At 49.2% G+C, this 25,000-nt stretch overlaps 1 long non-coding RNA gene across 5 annotated transcripts in view; it reads right to left on the bottom strand.

Annotated features, from left to right (window-relative positions):
- The window catches only part of LOC119580257, a 184,482-nt gene that overhangs the window by 100,410 nt on the left and 59,072 nt on the right, over positions 1 to 25,000 (bottom strand). For all 5 annotated transcript variants that reach the window (XR_005229355.1, XR_005229352.1, XR_005229353.1 and 2 more), the window contains exon 3: positions 8,848 to 8,906. This is a non-coding gene — a long non-coding RNA (uncharacterized LOC119580257). The remainder of the gene's footprint in view (positions 1 to 8,847; positions 8,907 to 25,000) is intronic.

The following is a 25,000-nucleotide window of genomic DNA, read 5'->3' as shown; positions in this document are numbered from 1 at the left end:
TCGGAGATCATTTCGCGCAGGATCTCCGTCAGCGTACGGAGGGAAAATTTAATCCGGCGAGAGATGCCGATCAGGCCGGGGCACTTAGGCGTGAGGAGGGAGGAGGGGAGGAGGAGGAGGATAGGGGAGGAGGAGGAGGAGGAGGAGGAGGAGGAGGAGGAGGAGGAGGAGGAGGAGGAGGAGGAGGAGGAGGAGGAGGAGGAGGAAATGAAGAAGAAGAAGAAGAAGAAGAAGGAGGAGGAGGAGGAGGAGGAGGAGGAGAAGGAGGAGAAGAAGAAGAGGCAGCGGCAAGGGAAAAGGAGTCGTCTTATCCAGACGAGGATTCAGAGCGAGCTATCTGGCGAGGAGGCGCCTTTTCATTCCCGGCAGAAAAGTATTGACCTTTGAGCGCTGACTTAAGGAAATGAAGAGCCCTGGCAATCTCAGAATCAAAAAGTGTAACAAATGAAATACTATCCGGTATAAATCGCTTATTCCACGCAATATATATAAAACAAAAGACGGGACAAATTGTTTTCATCCATATTGCAAATCGTGGATGATATTGGCAGCAAATCAACATAACCGAGGCAGCATAATTTCGCAAGAGCATGCCCTCACTTTGGGCATACGACAAACAACTGCAGCGGATAGACAGGACACGCGATCCTAGGAAACAACCCCGAGCCGCTGCCCGCTTTGAAGTCGGCCTAATCGGGTTCAAAATGGACCTCACTTAAAAGCACTCCTGCCGATCCTGTTCCCAGCCCTCCTTGCCTCCACACACCTGCTGGGGGAACCGTAACAGCATCTACTACACCAGGCAGAGATCTAGGACTGTGATCAAGAGGCTTTAGCCTTTATCGAGTGCATGTTATTTCACGAGTTCATGTCAAGTTTGAACGGTGCAGTTTGTATTATTGCAGCTTACGAGCAGAGAGGATATAAATGCAGCACAACAGCTGTTCTTTAGAAAAGACGGTTCTTTGTGGCAGGTGTACAATGTAGGGTGGTTAAGTAAAACTCGGTCTATGGCCTCCAGATTTTCTTTTCACAAGGAAGTAATGTCCGCAGAAAGATGCAATGCAGTAAAAGACTTGTGCTAAGGTACCACCCTCACATTACACAAAGTATGCATTTATACATATACTTAAACACACACACACACACACACACACACACACACACACACACACACACACACACACACACACACACACACACACACACACACACACACACACACACAACTATATACGCACACCCCGGGCTGCACTCCATCGCGGTTCTCGCTCTTCCTCCCTCCCTCCCTCTCTCCCTCTCGCTCTCTCTCTCGCGTGAACTCCGACCTTCCGAGGCCGCCACTCCGCAGCATGCTTTCGCAAACTGGTTCATTACACCCCGAGTCACCGTCGAGGGCCGTCGAGAGCCTGGGCGAGGGCCCTTAATCGCACGTCAAGGAGTGATAAACTACAGCCTCAAAGTATGAACGGGGGAGATACCACTCTTTTACTTCTGGCGCCCACGGTGTGTGTGTGCTTGTCTGTCCCGTGTCCACTGACTCTACTCATTCACATTCTCCCTGGCTTCCTCACTTACTCAACTCGGCGCATAAAATCCCGGGAAACATATATACATACCTCCCCCTCAGCCCGGGAGAAAGAAGCGAGTTCATCCGCGAGCAAAACTATAAACATGCTTTGAGTTCCGAGCATGCCAAGCTGTAAAAATTTATGCCCGGGAGCGTCAACTCTCACACACTGGTCGTTTGTACCATCATCTCCCCCCCATTCCCCTGGCACCCCCTCCCTCCCTCCTGACGCATGGGCCCTGGGTCATGCATTGCTGATAGGCAAAAGACCTGAATGACAGATGTGACTAAATAAATCAACAAGCGGTAAATACCACATGACGGAAGCCAAGACCGGCGGGATCAGAGGTCGAGAGCTCGTCCAGCTGAAACAGGGATCGTTCATATATAGTTGTTTTTGCTTTAACATATTGATCCCAAAATAAATAAATAAATAAAGCTGCTTGCTTAAACATGCTTAAAAAATGAATATATAAATGCACAAATAGCAGCAGAAAGAAGCGACAATGATATTCTGTGTAAACTTTGTCTCCCTGTGAGCTGCGCGGAGGGCGGCAACAGAGGCCTCGCTATGTGTCGTGTCTATGGCTTGGAATGGTGATTACGTGCATGCAAGATGGGTGCGAAGGAAAAAGGATAAACAAAAGGATTGTTAAAAATAGAAGGGTGAAGTGGGGAAAGGAAATGAGGGACGAGCTATCGGACAAAAAAAGGGGGAACTATACGGCAGAGAAGCATTGAAACATTTTAAAGCGCAGTATAATGTATGCGAGAGAGAGAGAGAGAGAGAGAGAGAGAGAGAGAGAGAGAGAGAGAGAGAGAGAGGGAGGGAGGGAGGGAGGGAGGGAGGGAGGGGAGGGAGGGAGGGAGGAGGGAGGGAGGGAGGGAGGGCAGCGGGAGGGAGGAGGGAGGGAGGGAGAGGGAGGGAGGGGAGGGGAGGGAGGGAGGGAGGGAGGGGGAGGGAGGGAGGGAGGGAGGGAGGAGGAGGGAGGGAAGGAGAAAGAGAGAGAGAGGGAGAGAAGAAATTACAGAGAGAAGAACAGAAACAGATGGTAAAATATAAGAAACCCACACAAAAAAAGAGCGAGGAAACAAAACCCCGACTTCACCAGCTCTGCAGAAACACACACACTCGCGCACTCACACACACACACACAAACCCTCACGCTGTTCATGTTACGCACGAAACCTTTCAGGCCGCGAACACCTCCCGCTTGTAAATGGCTGCAACACGTCAGGCCTCACAGTGTTAAGCCTTTACATAAAACATCTTAAAAACAAACATTTCTTCTTTTCTCCTCGATCTTTCGTTCAGACTTTCTCTTCAATGACTGTCGATGGCCGTGCAACGTGCTTCGAATCTTCTCGAAGTGATTTCAAGTGAAAAATGGCTCGGCATTTACAGCGTTGTCAATCAGCTGCAAAATTGGTCTCGACTGCTGTGTTGTGACATTCCACGGATCAGGGTTGCCAAAGAGCCCGCCGTTACGTGGAATCAAATGAAAGGAGAGTTTCTCATTCGCTTCTCTTCTCCGTCTTCCTATCTTTCTCCTCCTCCTTTCCCTTATAATTCTTCCTTTCCTCAACTTTCTCCCTCAATCTCACTCCCATTCCTCTATTTCAGATTCTCTCCTTCTCTTCCTTCCACCTTCTCTCCTGCCAATCTCTTTCTCACATTCTCCCTCTCTACTCGGTTTCCATTTCTCTAACCCTCCTTCTCCCTCCATTCTTTCCACCCTTCATCTCTCTCTCTCTCTCTCTCTCTCTCTCTCTCTCTCTCTCTCTCTCTCTCTCTCTCTCTCTCTCTCTCTCTCTCTCTCTCCCATCCTCCTTCTCTCTCTCTCTCCCATCCTCCTCTCTCTCTCCCATCATCCTTCTCTCTCACACCCTTTTCTCTCTATCTATTTCTCCCATTTCTCTCTTCATCTCCCTCCTCTCCTCCTCCTCCCCACCCACCCCCTCCCTCCCTCCCTCCGTCCCCTTCCCCTCCTCTTCCTCTCTCTTTGCCCGACGGATATTTCCATCTCGGGCGCAGTGCATAGCCTATTCAATCGGCGATAGGGCGTGCACGGAGAGAGGGAGAAAAAATGCCTTCCGGTCCTTCGCCCTTTCGTTTTTGATCTTCTGTTCGCCTTCCCTTTCATTGTTCTCTCTTTCCTGTAACTACACTCCCTCCGTTTTCATTCTTTATGTGTTTGGCTTTCCTACATTTTTTCCCTCTACCTCCTACATCTCGGCTGCTTTTCTCGCTAGTTTATAGTCCCTCCGTTCCTCCGTTTTCTCCTTCCCTCTTGCAACTTCAATCCCTATTTTAATTTCACTCTCAGTATCTTTTCATCTCATCCTTCATCTCCCTCTCTCCCCCCTGGTTCTTTCTTTGCCTTGGATTATCACACCCTCCTCCGCATTAGCATTATCATATCCTCCTCCTCCTCCTCATTCGCCTTAATATTATCACATCTTCTATCACTGCTTTTAACCCTCCTTTCTCTTCCATCCTCCTCCACCTCCTCCTTCATCTCCGCCACCTTATCACAAGCGACATCTCCAACGTCTTTACACTCACGCCCCCCAGCCTGGCTGTCTTATTGCGGCCCGATTAAAACTCAAACAGAAGGAAACTCTAAAACATGCAACAAATAATTACATAAAAGAAAACAATAAACACAAAAACGTACTAACGGCCACACACACCGAAACCCGATAACACTTAATGGCAAGTAACAAGTAATTCTAACAGTCACTCCTCCCAACGATTTTTAAAGTGTTGACGGGTCATTCGATATCAAGGAACCTGTCTCGGGGAGGAGTAGGGAAGGGAGGGAGGAGGGAGGGGGGAAGAGGAAGGGGAAAGAGGAAGGGAAAGGGAAGGGAAGGGAAGGGAAGGGAAGGGAAGGGAAGGGAAGGGAAGGGAAGGGAAGGGAAGGGAAGGGGAGTGAGAAGAGAATGGAGAGGGGGGAGAGGGGGGGAAGGTTATGGAGAGGAGAGGAATAGTAGAATGGACATGAGAAGGGAGGAGGACAGGAGAGGAACGAAGGAAGGAAGAAAAAGGATGAAGAAGGATCTGTAGGATGAGAAAGGGTTGGTTCTTTCCCAGTCACCCCTTCACCTGGTCAGGTGTGCTGACACGATACTAACTGAGGACTTGCTGCCAGGACTTTCCCTCGTATTTTTGTGTCCTTTTTTCTGAAGAAGGTTCATTCATGTTTGCTGATACTGGCCGAGGGTGGAAGGGAGGGAGGGAGGGAGGGAGGGAGGGAGGGAGGGAGGGAGGGAGGGAGGGAGGGAGGGAGGGAGGGAGGGAGGGAGGGAGGGAGGGAGGGAGGGAGGGAGGGAGGGAGGGAAGCAGACAGACAGGTCTGAAAGAAGACAGAGCGAGAAGAGGAAAAGAAAGAAAAAGGAAATATAATAAAAAAAAAGACACAGAAAAAGAGAAAAACGACTCAAAAGTTTACCAACCGAAGATGAAGCGAGGTGTGGAAGCGCCGGCAAGAAAGTGGCACCTTTCGTCTTCAGATGGAGAGAGGAAGGTGGGAGAAAATAAGAGAGAAAAGGGGGGTGGAATAAAAAGGAGAGAGGAAGGAGGGAGGGAGAAAAGGAGAGAGAGAGAAAAGGAGGGTGGTAGAAATGGAGAGATAGAAGAAGGGTGAAATGAAGAGAGAAGGTGGAAGGCACATTTCGCCGTCCGCTTCTCTTGGCCGCCGACGGAGCTGCACCTCTGACTCGGGACGCCAGCTGTTGCGGTGGAAATGACCATTGAGCCGTGGCGATTGGCAGGCCGGCCGATGTTTCTCGGGGATTTTGTTTCGTTCATTATTTATTCATTTTTCAAGAGTTTCAGCCGTTTATGAGCCGGAATTGTCCGGATGAAGTCTCTGCCATCAGGAACACCAAGAAAGAAAACTCCCAACGAACACTGCACATTGCACGAAAATGAGATCGCCGAGGCCATACCAGTCCCTTCAAACCTCAGAATAGAGAGAAGCACAGGGTGACAGAGTCAAGCCGAAATAGAAGGGCGAACTAGGAGAGAAAAAGACCTATGGTACAAAAGAGAAGAGCGCAAAGAGCGGCGTAGCGAACGCAAGCTCCTCCCCCCAAAACGAGCGGGTGTTTACGCGGAGGAAATGCCCGCCGTGCCACCGCCCCTCCGCCTCCGCTGCTGTAACTGGTACCTCCGTCGTGGGGGGGGGGGGGGCACTGTTCCCTTGCTTCGCTCACTGCCTGCTGCTTCTGTTCTCCCTAATTCCCTTCTTCGTTCTTGTCCTTTCCTATCTCCGCTTCTTTTGCCTGTGACTCAACTGTTCTTTCGAATGCCTTCTTGTGCTGGAAACTCCGATGTCTTTCCTGTAATATCAGTCGTGGATTTATTTGCTCTTCAATTTTCCTCGTTTCTTGTTTCTTCCACTCTTTTCCCTTCGCTATTTATTCGAACGATTTAGAAACAAATTTATCTGTCCATGATTCCTATTCATCTTCATTTTCCTCTTCCCTAATGTATTCATTTTCTCATTTCTTTTGTTCTCTCCCTTTCCCTTATGCACCCTGTCCTACCTTATCTCTCTCTCTTTCTCTCTCTCTCTCTCTCTCTCTCTCTCTCTCTCTCTCTCTCTCTCTCTCTCTCTCTCTCTCTCTCTCTCTCTCTCTCTCTCTCTCTCTCTCTCATTTTTCTCCCGTCCCTTCCTATTTTCTTTCTCTTCCTTCCCCTTCCATACCTTCCTACCTCGCCCCCCCCCCCCCCACACACACTACACCTACATCCATTCTTGTGTTAATCTTGCGCACCGTCTCACCCTCGGTGCTGCTGGCATACTGTTAGCGTCTCGGCATTTTATCAGGTACGGAGAACCAGACCTTGTCGTGGACCCGCTTCCCCCTTCCATCCTCCCTCCCTGCCTCCCTTTCATCTCCCTCTATCCCTTCCTCCTTGCCTCCCTTTCTATCTCCCTTTCTCCCTTTCTATCTCCCTCCCTCTCTCCCTGTCTCCCTTTGTATCTCCCTCCCCCCTCCTTGCCTTCCTCCCTCCCTCCTTCACTCCTCCCTCGCCCATCTCCTAACCCTCCTCCTGCCCTACCTCTTCCTCCTCCCTCCTCCCCCCCTGGCTCTCCACCTCTCTCACCCTCTCCTTCCTCACCCCCACCATCACTTTCATCCTCCACTTTCCTCTTCCCCTCACTCCTGCCCTTCCCTAACCTCAGCTCGCCCCCACCCTTCCCCGCTCCCTCATCCTCTCTCCCTGTCCCTCCTCCTGTCGTTATCTTGCCTTGTCATCTCCCGCGGACTGATGTGTTAACTCGCTTCTCTTCTTTGATTCCTCTCCGCCTTCTGTTCCCTGGGTCGGGCGAGGCGTCGGCTGTTGTGATCCCTTCTCGGACACAGGGTCCTCTTGTGCGATCTCGTGGGCGTGTGGGCGTCAGAGCGTTGGCGATCTCGTGGGCGTGTGGGCGTCAGAGCGTTGGCGATCTCGTGGGCGTGTGGGCGTCAGAGCGTTGGCGATCTCGTGGGCGTGTGGGCGTCAGAGTGTAGGCTATCTATCTCGTGGGCACCAGGGTGTAGGCGACCTCGTGGGTGTGTGGGCGTCAGAGTGTGGGCGATTTCGTGGACGATTTCGTGGGCGTATGGGCAATCTCGTGGGCGTTAGTGCGTGGGCGATCTCGTGGGCGTCAGAGCGAGGGTTTTCTCGTGTACATTCTCGTGGACGTGCGAGCGCGGGCGTGATTTGTGTGCCAGACGGTTTTGACCTTTACGTTCTTTCCTTGTTTTTTGCAGTTCATGTCCACCGAAAAGTAATGTGCATTAAACAACAAAAGCAAATAGAAATAAACAAGAAAAAAAAAACTTTTTTTTCTTGTTTGGAAAGATGGCCATAAAAATAGAAATAATGGGTCTCAAAGCCGAAAACTCTCCCATTTATTATTCAGAAATAGAATAAAAGCACAACACATTTCCATTTTGGAGTTGAAAACAACTACACGGTGCGCAAACTTTTTTCTAACGAGTTTTCCTCCATTTTTTTTACCTTCAAAATACCACGCTGGCATTTGCGATTCCTTTATTTCCTCTCTCCTTCCCTTCATCCGCCACCTACAGGTGTGTGTGTGTGTGTGTGTGTGTGTGTGTGTGTGTGTGTGTGTGTGTGTGTGTGTGTGTGTGTGTGTGTGTGTGTGTGTGTGTGTGTGTGTGTGTGTGTGTGTGTGTGAGAGAGAGAGAGAGAGAAAGAGAGAGAGAGAGAGAAGAGAGAGAGAGAGAGAGAGAGAGAGAGAGAGAGAGAGAGAGAGAGAGAGAGAGAGAGAGAGAGAGAGAGAGAGAGAGAGAGCGTGTCCATGTGTGCATGCATGTGTACATATGCGTACATACACACAAACCCAAACCCCTCACGCACACCTGGCCGCACACAGGCGCGCACGACCCCGCACACGCGCACGAAATCCCCGCAACCGCCTGTGTAATGATCCCCGCACGCCGCGGCCGCACCGCCGTGTTTGTCGAGTCCACACAATATACAGACTGCTGACTCAACCCCTTTGTCAAGTACGAACTGTAAACAAGCCGTCTATTGCTCAAGCGGCTGATATGTGCTTGTTTCCATGAAAGCCGTCGCGGGCACGGAGGCGGAGGCTTGAGAGAGAGACGCGAAGAGGAAGAAGAGAATGCGGGAGAGGAAATCAGAAAAAAGGGGGGAATATTTCGAAATAAAGGGGGAAAAGGGGTACCTACTTGGTGAAGCGTCGAGGGGAAGGGGATAAGATTTCGAATAAAGAGGAAAAGAAGCATTTACTTGCTGAACAGTCGAGAAGAAAAATACAATACATTCAAATAAGGAAAAGAAGGGGAGTAGACCTACCTTCCCTTAATGTTGCCGCTTGGAAACCAGACGATTCCAGTACAACCGAAGAAAAGAATGGCGTCTTCCCTTAATGTCGCCGTATGGAAACAAAACCAGACGATTCCAGCACAACCGAAGAAAAGAATGGCGTACTTACCTTAGAATCGCCAAAAGAAAAGCGAAAGAATTAGAGGAGAAAAGAAGGAATGGAGAGAGTGGAAAATAGAGAAGGAATGGGTAAGAGGAGAGGAAAATAGAGAAAGAATAAATAAGAGGAGAGGGAAATAAAGAATAAAAGCAAGAATGAACAAGAGGAGAGGAAAATGAAGAATAGAAAGAATGGAGACGAAGAAGACATGGAAATACGGAAGAAAAGACGGAGAAGAGGAGAAAAGAAAGGAAGGAATGGAGAAGGGGAGATGAGAACAGAGAAGGAGAGCAGCGTACTTACCGCAGAATCGTGGCCACCACCACCGCCGTCGTTGTCGCCTGGCCCTGCTCGAGCGTCGACTGTAAAATAAAAAACAGAAAATTAGGTTTAAATAAATATGCAAACTCCAGCTTTAATATTCATGCTTCGCCGCTACCTATGACTTAATCACGCACCTAATAGCCTTTACACTTTAACATTATCTTATCGTTATATCGCAGAACAAAAAATAATAAACAAAATTATCAACAAATATTTGTATTATCTATAAACAACCATTAAAAGCGGCCATTAAATACGCGATAACACAATAAACAGCATGTTCGACAAGGGTTCGTAATCCATAAATACTCTTTCAACAATAATCAGCTTACTAAACATACATGAATTCGAATATTCACACACGAGCGCAATACAAATGCATGCAGCAACGGAATTAATTTTGTTGGTCTAAGTTTCAACGCGGCCAACATCTCTTTTTCAACAAAAACAACTAAGTAAATTGTGAACACAATTCGTCTGCCAACACAACAGCGATAGTGAAGATCCATAGTGCTTGATTGAAGAGTAAGCCTGCCTGTCAGTCACTGTCTGTTTTTGTTTGTTTGTTTGTATGTCTGTCAAGGTTGTTTTACACACCTCTCCTCCGGGGCGTGTGCGTGTGTGAATTTACATAAGAGCATGTGTGTGTGTGAGGATGTTTGAGTGCATGTACGTCGGCATACCTGTTGTACGGAAGGCACTCTCCGAAACTCGCTTCCATGAACAATATCTCATCATTTGCATACAATCGCAGCGGGGCCCGGGCACACTTCCGTCGCCGAGGGCTCGCCAAGCACAGATAACAATGAATTTCTCGCAACAGGCCAATGTTTCCCTCCTGCTCCCTCCCCGCCCCCTCCCAGTACGCTCCCGCTTCTACCCCGCCACCTCTCCCGCTCCCTCTCTCTCATCTCCAGCTCCCTCCTCTCCCCTCCACTCTCTTTCCCCCCGAGCTCATGTTATCGCTACCATGACAGCGAGGAGGCTGACTGGCTCCCGCAGGATATCCGGCAATCGGCTGATAAAGAGAGAGGAATGCACCACGTGGTTAATACATACTGTAGGCGACCTTTGATATCCTTATACGAAAGCAAAGCAAATAATGATACTCTTTGACCCTCGTTGACAATGGCGGGAGCGATCTACATTGAAATTACGTGGCTGACTAAATGAAGGTCACTGATTGGAAGAACCGAGGCTGACAGCTGACGTCTAGCCAATCAGAGGGCAGGAAAAGCCGAATCAGCTCAAACAGAGAGGATGAAATAATTCACATTTGTATTACAGTGACCAACACACAGAGTACACAGCTTCTTCAGAATCGCACAGTTACAATAACATTGCAAATTAATACTATCAAATGGCAATAACAAACACAATAACGAATAGATAAACAAATTAATAAAATATATAACAACTCCTAGGTGCAACATAAAAGCGAAGGTAAAACGAAAAAGCAAGAACAAATACGTTAAAAAAAGATACAGACACATACAGGAGTGAAAATACCAGTAAGTGACAGTACTATATTCATGCAATAGAACAAACAACCACTGAAGCTGAAATCCATTAATTTTGCTTCGCTCGCCGGTAAAAAAAAATATATATATTTTGAAAAAAAAAAAAACAGTCTGAATGATATACTACGCAACCAAAAATATGAACTCCAAAATTCAATCCAGTTTTATCTGGTAACAGTGCAGCCCACATTCATCAACGAAACGTCCAACTAACCTCAACAAAGAAATAAACAAAAAGTATGAGTAACTTAATCTGCATGACATAAAGCGAAACGGGGAAAGGGAGGAGGGAGGAGGGAGGGAGAAGGGAAGAGGGAGGGAGAAGGGAAGAGGGAGGGGAAGAGAGAAGAGAGGACGAAGGGGGAAGGGAGTAGGGAGGGAGAAAGAGAAGGGAGCAGGGGAGCATGAAGAGGCTGAAGCGAAAAGAGAGAGGAGAGAGGGAAAGGAAAGGTTCGAAAGGAAAGGTGAGGAAGGCTGGAGAGTGAGGGAAGGTGAGAGGGACGGTGGGATGGTGGGAGTGGGAAGGGAGGGAGGGAGGGAGGGAGGGAGGGAGGGAGGGAAGGAAGGAAGGAAGGAAGGAAGGAAGGAAGGAAGGAAGGAAGGAGAGAAGGAGGATAAGGAAAGGGAAGGAGGACCGGGAAAGTGTGTATGAGCGAGGCAGAGACCGAGAAAAGGGGGGGGGAGGAGCAGAAAGAATAGGCGAGGAGAGGGGAGGAAGCGCGGATAAAGCGAGAGGAAGAGCGTGAAAGAAGAGAAAAGAAAGGATAGCGCCAGAAAACAGAAGAAGTAAACAACGAAGTGATATATGGCGAAAAGAGGGGGAAAGAAAAGGGGGGAAGAAGAAGAAGAAGAAAACCAGGATCACTGCCAGCCAACACTGCGGAAGAAGCCCCCCCCCTCCTTCCTCTCCCGCACGCCATACCTCCAGGAGAAGCAGCCACTTACGGCAGAACATCCGGCTAAAACAAGAGGACAAGCGAGTGCGGGCTCTGAAAGGGGCAGCCATATCCCCGGAGCAGTTCACCAGGGAGAAAGAGGGCGGAGAGCGAACGAATGGTAGAAAGCGAAAAAAAGGGGATAAAAGTTTCAAAAGATGTTTATTAAGAGGAGGAAGAGGAAGACGTGGATCGTATAGGGTGAATAGCAAAAAGAACCTAAAATCAGAAAATACGAGTGAAAACCATACCATAAGGCAGAAAAAGAGGAAAACACACACAAAAAAATACAAAGACAAACTCTTGGAAAAACAGCGAAGGAAAAGAACCTCGAAAACTGAATGCTGATGAGAAAGAAAGGCAGCTTGACAGCCTTGGAATCTGGCCATTAATAAAGACCAGGCCAGAAGTTGGATGCGCGCTGAATAGCTAAGATAAAGAGGTAACAGGGAGCACGGGGGAGAACTAGCTGAATGCGGTTTTAATGTGTATGTCTGGATGAGGGATAATCGTCGGGATAAAAAGCGAAGGGGACATAACGGATGGTTGTTATTTATGCGCGGGGCAACCGAGGCTGGTTTCTCGTTTATGTTTCTACACGATTCCTGCCTTCCGTGCGTCGGAAGGCCATGGATAAGAGGAATGTTCGGTGTCACGACCTGTTGTGTTTGTGACAGGACTACTTTAATACACGTTTTAATGAGGAACATCTATAAGCAATGTAAATGCCTCCGAGTTCCCAAGACGGAGAAAGCGTGGCGAGAAGCGCCGCACGACCTGGCGAAGGACACCCGATAACATCCGCTCAATCAGGAGCTGGTCTCGCCGGCAGCCTCGCTCGCACCCCGGCCTCGAGCGGGGAGACGCTGACGTCGCTCCCTGGCGAGGCGAGCCGCGCCCCCTCCGGCCAGGCCTTGGGGCGTAAACACTGGCACGTGGCGGCGGGGAACTGACGAAACCATGCAAGATGCGAAGCGAGAGAGATAATAAGCAAAGGAGGAAAAATCGGTCAAGTGTCTAAGCAATTCACGCATGATGGAGCTCCTCGCTGACTCGCCTCGCAGAGCGGCTCTGTGTTGGTCTCTGTGAAAGCGGCCGGATTACCGGGGATCAGGCGCGAACGGCATTGGCTGGGATGATCCCGCCGGACGGACGAGCAGATTAGTCACAATCCGTGCAGGCGCGCTCGGCTAACAAGAAAATTAAAATTAAACGATGGCTGAGCAACCTCTGAAACCAAGTTCGGCATCAGATGCGCGGGAGCATCCCCCCCCCCTCGGCGTGACATATAGTAGTTCCGCATCTATAACATCCCACATGAATCAAAACAAAACAAAAAAACTAAGCGCAGCTAACCCCCAAGTATAAACAAGCTCCTCTCCACTAAGTGCGTGTAATCCCTGGGCCGGCGAAGGGCGTAAATAGAACGGAGGAGAATAAACAAGGAAAGGCTTCCAACCCGCCCACCGCCCGCCCGCCCGAGTCGCCTTCGCCGTAGAGGGACGCCCGCGGCCCAGACAGCGATGGCACTTTCCCGTGTTCCTTCCTTCCCCTTATATCAATTAGCTTAAGAGCTCCGTGTGACTGCTCTGGCAAATTCCTTCACCCAATTACACTGCTCCCTCATGCATTTCCCCTTGAAGCTCTCGATTTAATGTATCTAATGGATGCTATTATGCTCTCCCCCTGTGTGTAAAATCTCCAACACGGCATTTCAAGTTACATTAACAATGATTCACTTTCTACCTTTTTCCCGGCGGGCCATGCATGCTCTTGTGAAACAGATCTGGAAATGTCAGCTTTTTTGCCTTCCGCACAGAGCACCCATTTGGACGCATTCTCCCCTTCTGCTCGGGAGTCATTTTCTGCTCCCCCTTCCTCGTTTTATCTCGCGTCAAATGTTTTGCTTATGCGATGCAATTAGCTGCTCACCAGTTTTATTGTTTACACTGTCGTCTATTCTATGGCATCTAGCTGTCGTCTTTTACAATATCGAAACGTTTATTCCCAAATCAATTATTTTTTCGTCTTTCTTCACTTATTTTTTCCTATTCATTTTGCTTTTAATAATTTCCTTGTATCAACCTTCTCTGTTTGTCCTTGTCTGCCTGCGTCTCTTTTTCCCTCTGGTTCGTAAGTGTCAATTATTCTGAAGCATTTTTCCTATTCCTAATTTGCTAGTCGCCTTCTGCGTCTTATTCCACGTGATGTCACAAACTGGTTTTCTGTTTTTCTTGTCCCTTGACATTAGCATCTGTATATAATTCTTGTCTGGGGACATAGCAAGCATGCTCGTTTTAGCTCAGAGGAATTTCCGTGCATCAGCCTAAATATATATCCTTACGACAGCCCTGTAATGAACGTGTAAGTGATATTTTTGCTTCCGATTTTTACGGGCCACCTAGCACATCCGAGTTAACATGTGAAGCGGCGACTGCGGCGATCGGCAGCGGCGGCGCGTTCTCTGCAAAGCCGCACTTCGCACAGGACTCCCGGCCGTCGAGGCAAGCCATAAAAAAGCGCAGGAGGAGAGAGTCCCGCGTCGCGACACACGGGGCTTTTATCATCCGGCTACACAACCACATTACGCTGCGACACGGGCTTTTACGGCCTCGCTCCTCCGGCTCGCTCCCCTGTGCCTGCCCGGCGAGGAGGCTGGGGCACGTCCTCTGAGGGGCGCTGCTATCGCCTTCGAAGCTGGTGCCGTCCTGTTTCTGTGGCGCTGGGGTCTGGCGGTCTGCAACTGTGCTTGGCTGTGCTGTGGGAGCATTCTAAGTGCAGTAGGATGTTGGCTACATCAAAAGCTGTGTCGTTTTGCCAGGATTATCGGCTGAATGAATCTGTGGTCTTTATGTCTCTTGCAGATGACTATCTCCTTGTTTGTTGTGGGACTAGCATCTGCTACAATACAAAAGTGTTTTAACTACTGATAAAATTCCACTCTGGAACTTTAAACCGTTTAACTGCTAAATGTACGAAGATATTTTCGCTCTCTCGTGCAGTGGGTGTGAGCCTCGCAATTACCTTTGATGGCCCCCGAGCCCTCCATCAGCGAGGCCAAGTGCGAGGCCTCCGCCGCCTGATGACAGTGTCTGCCTGCAGGCCGCGCCATCCCCCTCCGTGTCACTCTTCATGGCCTTCCTGCACCCCGGCCGCACACCCACTTTTGTTTATTCCTTCTTCCAACTTACATCCATGCCAAGGAATGCTATATAACTATATAAATAACTATATAACTATATAAATAACTGAATAGTTGAAAACACTCACAATAAACCACGTGCACAATTATACAAACTCGATAAAGAACACAGAAAAATCATAGAGCCACCCCCCCCCACCCCGGCCCGTCCTCCTCGACCTTGAGCCCGAACTACGTACCGCCGCACGCACGTGTCGGCAACTCACAGCCCGGCGCGTCTCGCACTCACGCCCAGGTATATTTCGTAATTTGGTGTTGCTGGAGACAAAGTCGGTCAAAATGTCAAAACATATCGCACACTTTATTTCCACCCGAGAGAATGAGAAATCATATCATTTTCTTTTTGTTATAGTCCTAGATGTATTTTTTTTTAAAGCGTAAGGAACGTTTTTTTAAGAATATATACAATAAAAAGGCCACAATAGCATAGCTATAACCATTTGACTCGAATCTTTAAGGACATGGGGTTAAAAGCAGCCTGTAGTTCTTATGAAATACCTTCTTTTTCTTATTATACCTAAGGATTGTAGTCGGAGTCGGATACACAAGAAATCAAGGAGTCGGAGTCGGGTGGTTTGAGTACCGACTCCACAGCCCTGCATGCAACAGCACGACTAGCCTCAGATCACTCTGGAAACCTAGATGCACATCTCACGCCCTGCCCCGTGGCTCCGTGTACAGCAAATCGAGTTGTGGTTCTTGGCTGTCACAGAACGTCAATCACGAGCTGCCATGCCGAGCGCCATGAACAGAGACATTCATGAGGCCGCTGCAAGACTCGAGATTACCTATCGCTTGGCTGACTGCACTAGGGGAGGGGGGGGGACTCCAGCTGTAAGCCTGGCTGTCGAAACTACTTACCTGAAATCCCTTAACCTAAACGACTTGTACAATTAAATATGGTTATCTAAACAGAATTTACAGCCGCAGACGACTCGACCAGCCCCGAACCAAGTTATAAAATCGTAACAAAGTGGGAAACGAGCAATCACAAGTTATTCATGCGAGCCGAAAACTGGTTTATTGGTCTGTCTAACAGGCAACAGAATACACAACCAAGTTGAAAATCGCCTCTTACAATATGCCTCCAATCACGACCAAAAAATAAAGTTACGCACACTCCCTCTTAATCTTTCTTTCTCCTCTCCTCACTTCCCCACTCTCTAGTCTTTCCACTATTCCTTCCTTCCCTTTGTCTGCTATACTACACCCTGACTCCCACTCTTCCCCTTTCTCTCCCACTCACTCTCCCCTTCTGCCGATAACTCTCCCTCTAGCATTCCTCTCTCTCTCTCTCTCTCTCTCTCTCTCTCTCTCTCTCTCTCTCTCTCTCCTCTCTCTCTCTCTCTCTCTCTCTCTCTCTCTCTCTCTCTTTCTCTCTCTCTCTCTCTCTCTCTCCACCTCTCCTCCCTCTCTCTCTCCCCTCTCCTCCCTCCTCTCTCTCCCCTCACCTCCCTCATCTCTCTCCCCTCTCCTCCCTCCTCTCTCTCCCCTCTCCTCCCCTCTCTCTATCTCTCTCCTCCCCCCCTTTTCTCTCTCCACCTCTCTTCCCCCTCTCTCTCTATCTCTCTCCACCTCTCCTCTCTCTCTCTCTCTCTCTCCACCTCTCCCTCTCTCCTCCCTCTCTCTCTCCCCACCTCTCCTCCCTCTCTCTCTCTCTCTACACCCCTCCATCTCTCCTCCCTCTCTCTCTCTCCATATCTCTTCTCTCTCTCTCTCTCTCTCTCTCCTCCCTCTCTCTCTCTCTCTCTCTCTCTCTCTCTCTCTCTCTCTCTCTCTACCTCTCTCTCTCTACCTCTCTCTCTCTACCTCTCTCTCTCTACCTCTCTCTCTCTACCTCTCTCTCTCTACCTCTCTCTCTCTACCTCTCTCTCTCTCTCTCTCTCTCTCTCTCTCTCTCTCTCTCTCTCTCTCTCTCTCTCTCTTTCTTCCCTCCCTCCCTGCCACCGTGCCCTCCCTCTGCAACAACAGAGCGGACATCAAGCTAATCCGCTGTCCTCGGCCTCATCTGCACGTGAAAGCAACGAGCACAAATTAACGATCCGACTCAAATTCCGATGCCTCGCTAATTACGCCGGGGCCACGAGAGATATATAATTACCAGCCTCGTAGCATGTCGACATCCCCCGCCCCTCACCCCACCCCCTATTCACCCGCCCTTTTCGAGACAGTAAAATGTACATTATCTCCCCGATCCCGCCCGAGAGTAGTTTATATTGGAACCATAAAACACTAACGCTCGCTGATTAGCCGCTCCGGCTCCTCCTCTCCCCGGTGATAACGTTCCCGCACAAACGTTCCTTCGGGGGTGGGATTACTTAATCAGACAGCGCCGAGAGAACGACTGACTGGCTCTGAGGGGAAAAGGGGAAAGGGGTGGAAGGGGGAGGGGAAGGAGAGGGAGGGTGAAACGAACCCAGTCTGGATATCCGATTCTTCAGCTAATTATCGAGCGCGTTTTATGGAGGAGCTGGAAATCGAGGCTTCCTCATAGCGGTTTCCTCTTTCCTATTGCCCCCTTCGCGCCCCGTCGCTCCAGACGCGAGTCACCCTGTGGCTGTCTTATTTATCAGGGCTCTTCTCGCTTACTTCCATTCTCTCTTTCTCTCCTGCTTTCTTTCGCTTTCTCTTTCTCCGTCTATTTGTCTTCTGTCTATTATCATTTTTATCTTTCTTCCTTTCTCTTTATCTCCCACTCTGTTTTCCTCTGACAATCTCGTCCTCGGGTGTATCTTCCCACACTTTCACTTCAGTCCTCCTCTCCTTCTCTCCTCCCCTCCTCTTCCTCTTCTTCTTAGTGAATTAGTCCCGTTCGTTAGCAAAGGTGTGTCGAAGAAGGGCTAATGAATGGGTGATGCTGATTGGCCCGGGGTGGTAGCGAGATGACACTGGGAATGGGGTGCATGGCGTTAAGAAATTAGGAGGGGGAGGAGGAGGAGGGGGAGGAGGAGGAGGGGGAGGAGGAGGGGGAGGAGGAGGGGGGGAGGAGGAGGAGGAGGAGGAGGAGGAGGAGGAGGAAGACGAGGAGGAGGGCGAGGGGAGGGGGGAAGGGGAGGAGTAAGAAGAAGAAAAGGAGGATGGGGAGGAGGACGAGGACGAGCAAGAAGATAAGGAGGAAGAGCAGGAAGATGAGGAAAAGAACGAGGAAGAAGAGGAGTAACGGATATGTTAAAGTAGTAGTAGTAGCACTCGTGAAAAGAACGCTTGTTGAATGAGCAAATGCACCGTGTATAATGCAATATGCATGTTCTGGGTTAAGTAATAAATGGTGACGTAGGCATGGCTATTAGGGCAGAATTGGAGGCCATTCGTCGCTTACATAAAAGAGTGTTAATAGTAGCAGGAAGAAGAGGAGAGATGGAAGAGGAAGAGGAGGAGGAGGAGGAGGAGGAGGAGGAGGAGGAGGAGGAGGAGGAGGAGGAGGAGGAGGAGGAGGAGGAGGAGGGAGGGGGAGGAGGGAGAAGAGGATAAGGAGAGGGAGGGAAAGGAGAGGAGAGGAGAGGAGAGGAGAGTGAGAGAAGTCCAAGGGGGAGAGGAAGTGAGAGGGACGGGGAGAGGATTCAGAGGCGAGAAGGAAAGGTGACGATGTACGAGGGTGACAGGGGTAAGGGGGCGGGGGGCGGGGGAGGCCGAAATTAGGTGGCGATGATTTTGATCCACTTGGCCGACCGGACCCGAATGGGATCCCGACACTCTACCATTAATCTCGTTCCCGCCTCTCTTCTCCTTTCGCTGGTTTCCTTTCTTCCTTTCTCTTCTCCCTGTTTCCCCCACCTTCTCCCAGTTTCGTCAGCCTCTACTCCATGCATCTTTGTTTATAGGCTTGGCTTTTTTCCATGTTTCCATGATTGTCCGTCTCTCTCTCTCTCTCTCTCTCTCTCTCTCTCTCTCTCTCTCTCTCTCTCTCTCTCTCTCTCTCTCTCTCTCTCTCTCTCTCTCTCTCTCTCTCTCTCTCTCTCACACACACAGAGACACACTACTTTAACTCCCACCACTATCGCACACAATGCAACAGAAACACGATATCATCAAAGGCCCCGTAAATCCTAAGCTGATTTAATTTCGAGAACAACGCTGATAGCATATAATGAAAGGCAACATCAAAGGAAGTCGTTTCGCTAATATCAGCAAATATAAATTTCCAAAAGTAGAACCATCAAAGAAACACTTCGTGATTAATCCAAAGCCGAAATAAATCCACCGCGACCCCCCCCCCCTATTCAGCGCCCAATTGACCTAACCCTTCCACCCCACTCCCCCGCCACGAAGGTCCGCGTGGTCCCCCCCCCCCCCCCGCAACTGGCCACGCTCCCCGCCTCGTACCCCCAATGAAAAGGGGTCCACTCGACCAGACCCTTTTCCCACTGGCCACGCTCTCCACCTCATGGCCCCAGTTGAGAGCGAGCCCCCACCCCACTGGCCATGCCCCCCCCCCCCTCGCACCCCAACGAAGAGCGGTCCACTCGGCGACCCCTTCCCCCGCCCCACGTGAAGAGCAATCCACTCGGTGAGTGATATGACATGACAGTGAAACGACATGACATTCCCCATGACAAGGGTCGAGTCAACGAGGCGACGGGACAGCGAAACATTGTAACAACTTGACTGACAAAACATTTTACCATGTCGATAAAGCTACAAAAAAGACAAAACAAAACCTTTTTTTCTCTCTGCCAATTCAACAACTCGGAACGAGTGATGACGAGGGAGAATAAGTGGCCGTTAGTGGTGGTGAGGAATGATCCCCATTCCTCACACTCCGTCAGCCATGTTTATAAAACGCCCATTTTCATCTCCCCATTCCCTCTGCCTCCTCTTCTTCCTCGCCGTCCCTCTTCGATCCTTCGTGCTCCGTCCTAAGTACTCCCCTACTCTTCCTTCCTCCTTTTTGTCCCTTTCCTTCGCTCTGACGCTCCTTCTTGCCTTCTCCTTTGCCATCCCCTTCCTCGCCCAACCCTTCCTTCCTAATCCCCTTTCTTCCCTTCCTTCCTTTCTTCCCCACTCTGTCTCTCCGTCGCCCCTCCTACTCCGCCTGCAGGAGGGCAAAGGGGACGACGACGCAGAGGAGAGAGAGACAAAGGGCGCGCATTAAGCCCGAGCAGCGAGAGATTATCCTCGCCGTCGTCTGGTCGCTGGGCCGGCGCGTCGTCCATTCCTGTCGGGGTTTTTCCTGGAGGGCGAGATACCGTCGTCGGCAGTGCGTGTGTGCCTCGGAGTTCTTGCTTTCTCTCTATTATCGCTTATTTGGTTTCCTATGGATTTTTTAAAATTCTGATTACTTCAATTTCGTGTTTGTCTTCTATCTAGTACTTATTATCTATTTTTTATCTTTTTTTACATTACATTTGCTCCCTAGCCTTCTCCTTTCTTTCTATTTTCCCAACTTTTTCTCCTCAACTTTTCCTTTCCTGTCCCTCCCATGTTTATCTTCTTTTGCTTTTTTTCTTCCATTCCTGTTGTTCATGTTTGCTCTTCGTTTCCTCCGCTCCTCTCCTTTTCCCACATTTTCCTCACATGTTTGCTTTCCTCTTCTCCTCCGCCACATCCATCTTCCTCCTCCCCCCTCATCACGTGGCGTCGGCCTCGTCTCCGGCATCCATCACCCTCACTAACCTCAGCATTATGAACTCCGTCATTGCCATCGTCAGATTCACTATCGCCATAATAAGTGACACCTGTAGAAAAGGTATAAATGAGGATGAATAATCAGCCACACACACGCGTGTTGTGTGTGTGTGTGTGTGTGTGTGTGTGTGTGTGTGTGTGTGTGTGTGTGTGTGTGTGTGTGTGTGTGTGTGTGTGTGTGTGTGTGTGTGTGTGTCAATGGATGTATATGTATCTATCATTCTCATTACCTTTTCTTTTTCTGTCACAGTGAACTCTCTTCTCACTGCCGCCGCCGGACCCTCATCACTAGCAGGTCGCCGCCACATGGTGAGCGGCCGCATGTTGAAAGGCCACATGCGACCACACACGGCTTATTCGGACAGCAAACCTCATGGTGTTCACTTTACACCGTCATCTATACCCATTCAGTGCGCCTCTACCCACACACCCTGGCGCCCAGTATCAGGTCCCCGAGCTCTTCGAAACACCAGATTAAAATCTAGCAAGGGAGCACGAGTCCGGCAGAAACATTTACTTAATTACTATTGTACGCGACAAGACTCGGCGGCGCTACTAATGGAATTCATTAAAATATTTACACGAGCTAGAAGGACACGCAGGCCCAAGTACCCATGGGGCGGCTTTAATAACTGGATGGCGTCAATTATCGCCGTCGCCGGAATTAATATGGCTGGTGTGATCAATGCTGTTAACATTATTACAGACTTCGTGCGCTTAATATCACCGGCGCTATCGTGCATATTAATGTCATCATCAATACGATTATCGTCGTATAGTTTGCTGGAATGATTTACGGTCATGTTGCCGTGCTCATTCTCGGGGATATTTTGATAACGTTCAAATTAACTTTTAATCGATATTTGATATTGTAAATATTATGACAGTTATGCCATGCTCCGTTAACAGCACTAATAATGGGATTATGAATTTGGTAATACTTTCTAACGAGAGTTAATTATAGGCACTCATGGCAAACACACACACACACAAACAAACAAACAAACAAGCAAACAAATACACACACACACACACACACACATCTGATCCACACACGAACGCAATCAGTGCCAGGCATCAGGTGGTAATCGAACACCGCGCCGCCCCCCCCCCACTCCCACCCCCGGCGACCTGCAACACACACAAACGCCTCCTTGATCAAATCATCAATCTCTAATTTGCACTTCGGGTTAGCGTCTCCGATTATCCTTTCTCCTTCGGGGCAGAAGATCAAGAGCATAACAACTGTTGCAGAAGGAATTTCAGTAGGGGGAAATAATATTCGTATCACACACCTGAAATGCGAATTTATATACATACATACAAATAGATCAACGCACAGTAAATAACCACTGTGCATATACAGGCAATTTAATCCCATAATCAATATACACCATATGTAAGCACTTAGACGTCTGGCTTTTCCTTTCCCCTGTGAATATTAAGAAAACCCTCTCCCCTCCCCTCCATCCTCTCCCTTCTCCCCCCCTCTCCATCCTCTCCCTTCGCCCTCTCCCTTCTCCCCCTCCCTTGAATGTGGCTCTTCATCTTGCTTCCTGATGAGAAATTCTAATTCATGAGAGCCATCGACCTTTCTTATCGCCGCGCGCGCTCCTCCCTTGACCTACAAATACCCGATTCATAAAGTAGGTTGATATGAGAAAAAGAAAAAGAAATGGTGCGAGTCAGTTTCTATGTCTGCTTGTAATCCTGTCTATCTTTCTGACTGTCTATGTGTGACTGAGAGTGTCTGTCTTTCTGCCTGTGGGTGACTGCATGTCTGTTTGTTTGCCTGTCCGTCCTTCTGTCGGTAGGTGACTGCAGCCTGTCTGTCTGTGAGTGACAGAACATCTGTCTGTCTTTATGTCTCCGTGCCTGTCTGTCTGTCAGTAAATCAGTTAGTCTGGGTGTTCGTCTGTATATCCGCACGCGCCTGTTTCCTCTTTCGCCTCTGACCCTTCCTCCTTTCAACCTACACTCCCCTTCCCGTCCTCCCTCCCGCACGCAGGAACATGCAAGCACTGTCAACAAAACGAGGGCCAAAAAATGAGGATAGAGGCGAAAAAACAACCTTCCCCTTAAATCAGTTTGTAATTAATTTCCTCGTAGCTGTTCCGCCGGAATCAATACTTCAAAAGCCGCTCATTTCGCTCGCCCTCGCTGCACTTGGCTCGTCCGCTCGCTCGTCTCCCGGCAACTGCTCGCCGACACCGTTTACGTGGGTCTTTTGCCGCCGCCGCTGCCTTTGAGGCCGGTGCATGGGCCCGCATAATAACGATTACGTCAAATAATGCCATTCAGCTCGTCTTTCACCTGACGCATGACGTCACTCACTCGCACCCTTTTAATCAAGCTGTCATTCACACCCTTTCCGTTCTTCTCAATTTCTTCCGGTCATTAATTAATAAGTGCAATCGCGTTATTCAAAAAGACAAATTAACAAACCTTAGACGTGCAGCTACATGGCGACACCTGGCAACTTACAGCATGCACTCGAAATGCTAAGCATATAAATAACAATGCCTCGTGTGAATACGGGCATGCGCACTGGAAGATAAATGGACATAAATGGATTCTAAAATGTTTTTTCTCAACACTGCATTCAATATATTTACTACAGTCACAGTACTATGAGTAACACCTTCCCTTTACGACAACAGGGCATTAAGAATAAAGCAATCAAACCCTATTAATGATAACATAAAAAACAAATTCAACAGAGCAGACATTAAACTCTCCACCATCATTATCCACAGTAGCCTCATCCTCTCCTCTGTTCCTGACAATAAACACCCCTTCCTCCTTGCTCTCTCGTCCGCAAATGCACTCAGCCAACAAACCTGGCCCTCACAGTATTTTCCCCCGATATGGCACTCCACGTCAGCTGGCGACCCGACCTATAAATCAATGTATACGGTTCCGCCATCACCCCTTAATCGAGGCATGTCCTCTGCACTCGATCACAGGCTATGGGAGGGAGAGCACGGGGACTGTCAATGACGGACAGCTTGTCTGCAAACGTATAAAGGGTGGGATGTTAATGCGAAGGGTTAGCGGAGAGAATGGGGTGAACCCAGATAACTGGACGCCTAACATTTAATACATGTGAGTGTGTATGTGTGTGTTTGTATGTGTGTGTGTGTGTGTGTGTGTGTGTGTGTGTGTGTGTGTGTGTGTGTGTGTGTGTGTGTGTGTGTGTGTGTGTGTGTGTGTGTGTTGTGTGTGTGTGAGAGAGAGAGAGAGAGAGAGAGAGAGAGAGAGAGAGAGAGAGAGAGGGGGGGGGGCAGAGGGACAGAGGGAGAGAGAGAGGGAGGGAGAGAAGGAGAGGGAGGCAGAGAAGGGGAGCGAGGGAGAGAGGGAGGAAGGGTGGAAGGAGGGAGAGAGGAGAGAGGGAGGAGAGAGGGAGGAGAGAGGGGGAGAGATGTAATGTAAGTGACTGTGAGTGTGAGCATGATTGTGCGTGTGGGTGTGAACGCATTCAACAAGTTCAAGCAAGACCTAATATTATGACACAAAAAAATTAGAATCATCTTTAGCATCAATAATATGACAACATCCCTAGGCAGAGTACTGTGCAGTTGCAAAGCAAAAAGCTTTCACCTTGCCCTCAAATTTACACCAAACCATACGACAGACATGCAGACATAAAACATACACAATGAGGCCAGTCAAAATCAAATTCAAATTCGCAATTCAGTGTGAGCATTCACTAATGAAGCTCGCTCTCGTTCTCGCTCTCTCTCTCTCTCCTTCCCTCCAACCACTTTCCCTTCTTTTCTCTCCCCATCCTTTCTCCCTCTTTCTCCTCCCTCTCCCCACTCTCTCTCTCCTCCCTCTCCTCATTCCCTCTCTCTTCTCCCTCTCCCACTCCCTCTTTCTCCTCTTTAATCTCCCTATCCCTTTCTAATCTCTCTCTCTCCTCTCTCTCTCTCTCTCTCTCTCTCTCTCTCCCTCTCCCTCTCCCTCTCCTCTCCCTCTCCCTCTCCCCTCCCCTCTCCCTCTCCTTCTCCTTCTCTTTCTCCTTCTCTTTCTCCTTCTCTTTCTCTTTCTCTTTCTCTTTCTCCTTCTCCTTCTCCTTCTCCTTCTCCTTCTCCCTCTTCCACCTCCACCCCCCTCACTCCTCTTCCTCTCCTTCTCTCTATCTTCATCCCTCCGCGCAGCATCTGACACCGCCATTCATCAGCCACTCATCGCACGCTCCCCGCATTGCAGGAGCGCATCCGCGACGCTCAACTCCGCAAACACCAACATGAATATTCACTGTCGCCACCGAAAGCCACCGCAAGCGAAACCTTATTAGAAGAGCAATAACTTTCCATCATCCTGGAATGAATATAAATTTCCTCGTGGAGAGAGAGAGAGTGAGAGTGAGGATAGAGATAAAGTAAGATAGTGGTGGAGAAAACAGAGAAAAGAGATGGAGATGAGGGAGGGAGGGAGGGAGGGGAGAAGGGGGATAGAGGGAGGGGGATAGAGAGAGAGAGAGAGAGAGAGAGAGAGAGAGAGAGAGAGAGAGAGAGAGAGAGAGAGAGAGAGAGAGAGAGAGAGAGGAGAGAGAGAGAGAGAGAGAGAGAGAGAGAGAGAGAGAGAGAGAGAGAGAGAGAGAGAGAGAGAGAGAGAGAAGAGAGAGAGAGAAAAAAAAGAGAAAAAAAAGAGAGAAAAAAAAGAGAGAGAGAGAGAGAGAGAGAGAGAGAGGGAGAGAGAGAGAGAGAAGAGGAGGAGAGAGAGAAAGAGGAGAGAGAGAGGGAGAGAGAGGGAGAGAGAGGGAGAGAGAGGGAGAGAGAGGGAGAGAGAGAGGGAGAGGGAGAGGGAGAGGGAGAGAGAGAGAGAGGAGAGAGAGGAGAGGAGAG

This window comes from Penaeus monodon, chromosome 13 (assembly GCF_015228065.2).
Source record: "Penaeus monodon isolate SGIC_2016 chromosome 13, NSTDA_Pmon_1, whole genome shotgun sequence".
In the NCBI taxonomy this organism is placed as follows: Eukaryota; Metazoa; Arthropoda; class Malacostraca; order Decapoda; family Penaeidae; genus Penaeus; species Penaeus monodon.
This window is presented reverse-complemented; position numbering and strand designations above follow the sequence as displayed.